This window comes from Dipodomys spectabilis, unplaced genomic scaffold (genome assembly GCF_019054845.1).
Source record: "Dipodomys spectabilis isolate Male_0828 unplaced genomic scaffold, ASM1905484v1 ptg000111l, whole genome shotgun sequence".
NCBI classification, from domain to species: Eukaryota; Metazoa; Chordata; class Mammalia; order Rodentia; family Heteromyidae; genus Dipodomys; species Dipodomys spectabilis.
This window is the reverse complement of record NW_024870788.1, coordinates 215,677-224,022: the sequence shown is the minus strand read 5'-3', so window position 1 is coordinate 224,022 and position 8,346 is coordinate 215,677. Positions and strand designations below refer to the sequence as shown.

The following is an 8,346-nucleotide window of genomic DNA, read 5'->3' as shown; positions in this document are numbered from 1 at the left end:
GGAAGAACGAAAAAAAATGGAATCTACACAAATTTTCTTAATTTACATTTAAATGCATTGCAATCTATAAAACTCTAGGTACTGATGAATTTATTATTGACTTTCCTAAAACTTTGAAGAGATCATTTTGATTCTACAAAAATATTTCCTTAGAAAGTGAGGAAATACTATTTGCCCTCTTAAAAGTTTCTCATAAAAAAAAATCTGTCTGAATTTCGTCTGGAATTATACTCTACGTACTGAACAATTAAGGAGAATTGTTTCAGGACATTGAGTCTGCTAATCATTAACTACTTGATCGTTCATTTACTTAGTCCTTATTTTTTTGTATAACATTTGAAAGGTTTTATAAAATCCATTAAAGATATACTTCTGAATTGGAAAACCTTTTGGAGGGAATTTACTCAAAGCAGAATGATATATTTTAGGCATCTCAGTATTTAGAGCTGTGAATATGAAATCCATGAATAGTATAACTTGTTTTTAAGGAAGTTTTTAATACATAGAGCATAACTAAGAAAAATTGTAGTTGATAGAGTAACTAAGGGAGGCCAGGACGTGGCCAAGTGCCTCTATAGGAAGACAAAAGCTTGGGATGTACCCTGAGGGAGAACTCTCCTGTCCTGTTCTGTCCTGTCGAGCTACTTGTCATGTATTGGGTGCCTGTACAGGGAGGGCTGGCACTGCTCTCACAGCACCATGAACATGGTCAGCTTGCCGCCATCCACGGCCAGCAGCAGAAATCAGATGAAGTGGAGCAGGGATTGGATGGAGGGTGGCCGGTGCTTGATGGATGTTGCTTCTGTGCATACATGATGAAGACCACAGACCTGGTTTTGTTTTCTAATAGAGAAACTGCAGCACTCCCTGAGCCACAAGTATGTCCACTTGCCATGGAAGCTGTGGGCCGTGGAGTCTTCCACCAGCATGTTGGCACAGCCCTCACTGACTGTAGAGTGTAGAAAGTAGTATCAAGATTCCCAGTAGTTCGGCTCTTTCCACAGGGTCAGGGCTCAAAATGGAAGGAGCTAAGGGTGGCCCCGTTTCCAGGAACCCCAACTGGAACAGTTCAGGGCTCTGGAGAAGGGGTCCATCAACTCAACACCCAAACCAGACACTACATCCATTTCTGCCTACTTCAGGGACTCCAACACCTGCATGGACAGCTCTGCTGTGCTGTTTTGCTGGCCATGAGGGAAGAACAAAAATATGCTCCTGAGCACATGAGCTCTTGGGCCTCAGAGGGCTTGCTCTGGGACATGTACCTGAAGAAGATGGTCCAGTACATTTGGTGTGCCCCATACTGGCTGCCTTTCTCCATGCAGCTTAACTTGCATGTGATTGTGGGCTTCATTGTGGGAGCCTTCCTGCTCCACCATCGCTGCTGCCAATGTGGCCCAAATAGTATAATCTTTAGAAAGTCTAGGCCAAAGCCTGAGAATATTAATGCAAGGAACTGGGTACATCAAAGAAGAGGGTGGGGAAAGGGTAGACAAATGAAGAGAGGAAGGGGCAGAATGTAGTCAAGCTCATTGGGAGAAAGTGAGGGAATAGAAGATGCTGTATGAAAGGAAATGTTCTCATCTGACTTATGCAAATGAAATCCCTCTACACAGCCTCTTTAAAATAACTATAATCAGCTGGGCACAGGCCACTCAGGCCTGTAATCTTAGCTACACAGGAGGCTGAGATCTGAGGATCTCAGTTCAAAGCCAGCCCGGGCAGGAAACTCCATGTCATCCTTATCTCCAATAAACCACTAGAAAACAGGAAGTGGCACTCTGGCTCAAGTGGTAGAGTGCTCACCTTGAGTGGAACAGCTGAGGGATAATGCCCAATCCCAGAGTTCAAACCCCATGCCTGACAATAAATAAATATAAACTAAATTAATTTGCTGAAAAGGAATTCATTGTCTATACTGCAAAACTAAGAAAAATAAGGGAATGGTGGGTCAGAGAGGAGTGTGATTATTGTAGGTGTGGCACAAATCAATATGCACTGTATTCATAAACTGCTTTTGTTATATGGCAACTTCTTTGTACAACTACTGAAAGATAATTGACAAATAAAAATAATAATTGAATAGATGTAAGATAAGGTACAGGAGAAAGAAATGGTTGATAGATACTTCTGATATAGAACAGGGCTTCCTATTACATTGGGACCCTATAGAAGAACTCTACTGTTTTTGTAATATTTCAGAATAAGATGAGATTCATAAAGCATAGTTCATTATGATTTTTCAAAAATAATTTAAATAGTTGTTAATAACCCAACAATACTAAATTCCTATATTATCTACATGAACAAAGGTAATTTATTATCATGGTTTGAAAGAAAAATCTATGGAAACACTTTAATTTTTGGTAAGTCGTGAAGCTTGAACTCTGGGCCTGGACACTACCCCTCAGCTCTTCAGCTCAAGGCAAGCACCTTACCACTTGAGTCGCATAGCCATTTCTGGTTTTCTGGTGGTTAATTAGAAATAAGAGTCTAATGCACTTGCCTGCCCAGGCTGGCTTTGAAGCGCAATCTTCTGATCTCAGCATCTTGACTAGCTAGGATTACAGATGAGGGTCACCGATGCCTGGCAAAAATTCTTAATTCCAATTAATAAGCAGAAACCCAGAACTTGAGGCTTTGCTTAAAAGGGGGAATACAGGTAGAAAGTGTAAAGCAACTACTAGCAGAAAGGCAAGCAGAGAATGAGAGAGAAAGAGAGGGAAGGAGAGAAAAAGGGAGAGTAAGAGAGAGGGAGGGAGAGAGAGAGAAAAATGTAAAAACAAGAAGGAACCATGGGAGGAAACAGGCAAAAGAGGGTAACGAAGGTGAATATTATCAAAATATGTAGTATGAATATAGGAAAATATAATGGAGTCCATTATTTTGTACAATAATAAGACAATATATCTAAAAGAAATTCAAGTTTGAGAGCAAATTTCTCAATTTATAAGCTTTATTTAGACAGTGAGGAGGACATATTAGCTGGTGGGGAAGATATTATTTACATTTCACTTAGGCCCCAAACACAATCTCTGAAGATGCTCCTGTTCTATCCAGGCCAATGAAGTGGCCACTGCCAGTTTTTGCAGCAAAAAAAAAAAAAAGTGTCATTCTGAGAACCAATGAGAGATAATGGCCAGACATCTGTGGCTCAAGCTTGTAATCCAAATTACTCAGGAGCCTGAGATGTGAGGATCCAACTCAGGACAAGCAGGGAAATCCCTAAGACACTAATCTCAAGTTAAACACTACAAATAGGAAATGGAACTGTAGTTCAAGTACAAAGGCTCCAGGACAGCACTCAGGTTCTGATTTCACCCTCAGGTCCAGAAAATACATACATATACACAGAGATACACAGACACACAGACGCACAGACACACAGACATACAGAGACACACACAACACACACACACACACACACACACACACACAGAAAGTTAATTATGTATTAGAAAACTCAGTCATATGTCAACATTTAATGCTCACAAATGTTAACTCCCACTGATTTTCACATTCTCTTAAAAGGGACTATTTACTTGGCAGATTGTCCTGCATTTTATAAAAGAATTTATAGTCATACTTCTTTGGCAGTCACTATCACAAATTAGAATGGCAGGAGAGGGGAGGGAATGGGAAACTGTGTAGTTACTTTCCTTGTGCTCCACTGATAGTCTTATGCTTCACTATTGGAAAGACATTAGCAGGAATGAGATGTGTCTAAAATAATTTAAAACCATTGAAATGGCCACTGATCATGTATAGACTGATTAAGTACAACTTGACATATAGAGTGAAAACCACAGGTTGCTCTATCAAGTGAAAAGCAACCTATATATGATATAATTGGTAACATTTGATGTATGTATTTTATACTCATGGACATAGAAGTTTGTACATGCATGGGAACGGTTCTGGCAATATATATCTGACAATGGAATTCTTTTGGGAACGGAATATATGGTTGTGTAGATGGAGTGGGGACAAAATCTTAAATCCTAGATTAGAATTATGACATTTATATACAACCAAATCTATTTCTTTCAAAATTAAAAAAAGATGTACTAGCATATGAGATAAGAAAAATAGCACATAAATCTGTAGTAATTTTTTCTCACTTTTTGATTAGCACACATTCTTCCAAGGATTTGATTTGTATCTTTATGAGACTCATTTCCTCCATCACTCTCACACATCTACAGACTTTTCTCAAATCAATGTCAACATGCTTTGCTGTTCATTTTTACATGTATTAAAAAACTACCTATTTTAGCCGGGCGCTGGTGGCTCACGCCTGTAATCCTAGCTACTCAGGAGGCTGAGATCTGAGGATCGTGGTTCAAAGCCAGCCCGGGCAGGAAAGACCGTGAGACTCCTATCTCCAATAAACCACCAGAAAACCGGAAGTGGCGCTGTAGCTCAAGTGGTAGAGCGCTCGCCTTGAGCTGAAGAGCTGAGGGACAGCGCCCAGGCCCAGAGTTCAAGCCCCACGACCGACAAAAAAAAAAAAAAAACCTACCTATTTTGAACATGTTTTCCCACCATTGCCCTCTCTGTCCTTCTCACTTCCATTAAAACACACATATAATAGTTTTTTAGCATTCCTATATCTCATTTTAATTAAATTGCATAACAATATTATTTAAGAAATTTCACCATAAAATTTTACAAACTCATATTGAGTAATTTTAGTCATACTGATGGCCTGACTCTCCCTTTCCCCATCTAGCTTCCTCTTCAATATTCAATGGATTTCGGTGAGATACCTTTGTCATCCTTGCCATGCACAGATGCCAAATAACATTTATTTATCCTTCCCTAATCCTACAAATTCCCTCAAAAATTTCCAAACATATAGACATATTCTATAAATGTATTTATATATGATTCTCTATGTGTTTACACGTTTATCTTTTAGATTGTGTATTTACATATTATAGAAAACATGTGACCTTTATCTTTCTTAATCTGGCTTAAAATCACTCAACATGATAGTCTCCATTTCTATCTATTTCCCTGCAAATAAAAACATTTCACTCATCTTAATGCATGGTGTGAAGTAGAAGGGAAAGGCCTGGCTGGGCATACACAATGGAAAGCTGGTATCATGTAGTTAACATTTAATGCCAAGTGGCCAGAAAGATTACTGGTGTTAGTGCAGATGGAGGGAAGTGAGAAACCAACGGAGCCTCCAGTATGTCCAAATGTGCCTAGAGACCTCTTCACCTGGACAAAGAAGCTGGGGTGATAAGGGAAGAAATAACCAAAAAGTTTGAGCAGGGAAAGGTGATAAGATAATTGGGACCCACATGCCACAGCAAAGCCAGGTAACATGAAGAATGGAGTTGACACAGACTGGGCAAAGTTTAGGCCACTGGGGTCTTTGACAAAGCCATTGAAGGCTATCAGATAATTATTGATTGAATATAAGATAGTGATAGAATACAAATATAGAGAGTGGAAAATTATTATTGTATTTCAGTTTCCTTGGGTACCATTGTTATATACTTTGTTTACTAAGAAATTATCATAACATTGAAAAAAGAAGATAAAATGGAAACTGGTAAATCAACTGGCTGTGAAAGTCAGGATTTCAAACATATGTTTGACTTCTAAAATCCCATACAAGTGTAACAGTCTTACAAGGGAACATGGGAAGCAGATTCTGCTTTTGTGTGTATAGAAAGCACTTCTTGAAGCCCACCAAGCTTGTCACACCAAAGACTGGGTTCTCAAATCCCATGAGGAGATATTGTCACTAGAATCTTCTACATAGGAGGCTCAATGCAAATTGTTCATTTTTGTATTGATCTTTTGCTAACTGACCTTAAAAAAGAAAAGTAAAGCCTAATTCTGTTACAAAGATAAAGATCTCCCAGCCAAGAGAAGCCAGGCTCATATTCTTTCTGGCTGCCTGGTGATTAGCCCATTGGTTGTACTTTTGTCCTTCTGATATAACACTTCTGTGAGGTGTTACCCTGCTTTGAGAAGGCAAATCCTTGTTAGAGGCATGATTAACTTTTGAGGACAAGGATACATTGGTTAACCTTTTCTTCAGTGGCATTTTAAAGACACAATGAGAGTATATGGTTCAAGACCATTCAAGGAAATATTTTTTTAACCAAGAAACCTATCTCAATCAGTATTCACTAGATGTAGTGGCATACATCTGTCATTCCAGTTTGTATGGGAGGCATAACTAGCAGGGCTACAGTCAACAGCCCAGGAAAACCTACAAGAATCTACTTAAAATTAAGTAATATTAAAAGGTCTGTCAGTTTCGTGCTTCCCTAACAAGTGTAATTTCATATGTGGCAAATCTAGGTACACTCTTCCACAGTGAATTTATAGAATGACCCAGGCTCAGGTGTGTTCTGAATTTCCACATCTTACTTTCTCAGTAGCCCCACCCATTCCAGCACACACATGGGGCTGGGATGGGCAGCTTCCTCTGTTGCTGGTAGGGGTTGATGCTTTATGCAAGCAATAAATTAGTAAACATACAAACTCCCAAAGAGTATTCTGTTTTCTTTTCCACTCTGCTTCCATCCATCCAGTACTCTGCTGCTCTGCCTCTCCAAGGTTCAGAAAATGCTGGTCCCTCCTCCTGGACATTCTCACATTTGATCTACCTGGAAAATACCTGTTCTACTTCCACAACCCTCACAGGATTCTACCTGTATACGTTCTTTCCTGTATCACTGTACTCCAAGCCCAAGATAATTCATACTACTCTTTACCTTTGTCCTTCCCAACAGTCTTCTTGGCCTGCTCTGGAATGTTGTGTAATTAGGTACTATGCATACCACTACCCTTTTACATTCTTCAGTTACCTAGAGCAAGATATGCTTTCTAAAGATATCTTCCAATATAGAACAATACTTTGTAAACACTGGCCATGGTATCAAACTAAAGGCAGTTGAGTAGAAGTGTGTATTAATCACATAACATTCCTGCTATGTGTGATGCTATACATTTGTAATCCTACCATTCAAGAAGTTGATCCGGAACATCATGAGTTCAAGATCAGCCTGGGCTACAATAGGTCTCAAAAATAAAAGAACAATCCTACTTTAGTAAAGGAATTATTTTGAGGAACAACACATCTAAATGAAAATCTAAAAGGACAAACAAGGTAACACATAGCACCCTATCAATGCTCCACAGCTTACTCACCACCCACCATGAGAGATTTCCACCAGCCAGGAATAAATCTTTCAGCACAGCACAAAACAGAAACAAAAACACCCCCAGAATAATTCTTGAAACCAATTTTCCCTTAAAAACATTTCTGATAAACAGGATGAACAACTTTTAGGCCCAGTACTACCAATAAAAAAGGAGAAAATGAAATATATAAAATTTTAAAAATTACAATCAGTGTAGTGGCACACCCCTGTAAAATAGTTACTTGGAAACCAGAGTTCAGGATTGCATAGGGAACAATTATCAAGATCCCCGTCTCGGCTGAAAATGTAGCTTAGTGGTAGAATGATTGCCTAGGATGCATGAAGCTCTCGGTTTGATTCCTCAGTATCACACAAACAGTAAAAGAGGCTCAAGTGGTAGAGCTCTAACCTTGAGCAAAAGAAACTAAGGGACAGTGCTCAACCCTGACTTCAAGCCCCACAGCTGGGAAAAAAAGATCCCACTCTCAATCAATAAGTGCTTCCAGGTATGTATGAGAGGCATTCTAACACTGCGTTCTAACACAACCTAGGGAATCCATGATATTCATTCAAAAGTAACTGTTATAAACAGGGCTAGCTCTCTAACACTTGTCTAACAAGTGCAAGGAAATGAGTTTAATCTAGGTACACACGTGCTTGGGTACACACATAGAGTCCTACACAAAGATATTCGGATAATTGAATAATAGCATATGCACAGCAGTGGGTGAGAGAGGAACTCCACACCTTCTAGTAGATATGTGGACTGATCATAAAAACAAAAATATGTATATTTTCTCTTGATGTGCATATTATAAAATTATATACATGCTCATATGTGTGTATAAGTTGAATACATTAAGCAGCTATATGACTCTGTATGTTACATAAGCACTGAATAAAGGAAGAAATGGTCCAAGGTTACCTCAGAAAAATTGCTGAGATATGCCTCTGCTCTCAATATATTTTCTGGTTAATTGGAGACAATCTTACAGACTTTTCTGCTTTAGGGAGCTTCAAACTACAATCTTCCAGGTCTCAGTCTCCTAAGTAGCTAGAGTTACAGGCATGCCAGAGTAGAGATGTAGCTCAAGTGGGGAGCATCAACCTTGAAAGAAAAAGTTAAGGAAATGAATAAGGGCTTGAATTCAGGCGCTAGTACTAGGGTATGTGA

General features: G+C 39.1%; 1 pseudogene; it reads right to left on the bottom strand.

The window, feature by feature from the left end:
* Window positions 1–572: 572 nt before the first annotated feature.
* LOC122114804 lies at window positions 573–1,354 on the bottom strand (annotated as a pseudogene).
* Between the last annotated feature and the right edge of the window lie 6,992 nt (window positions 1,355–8,346).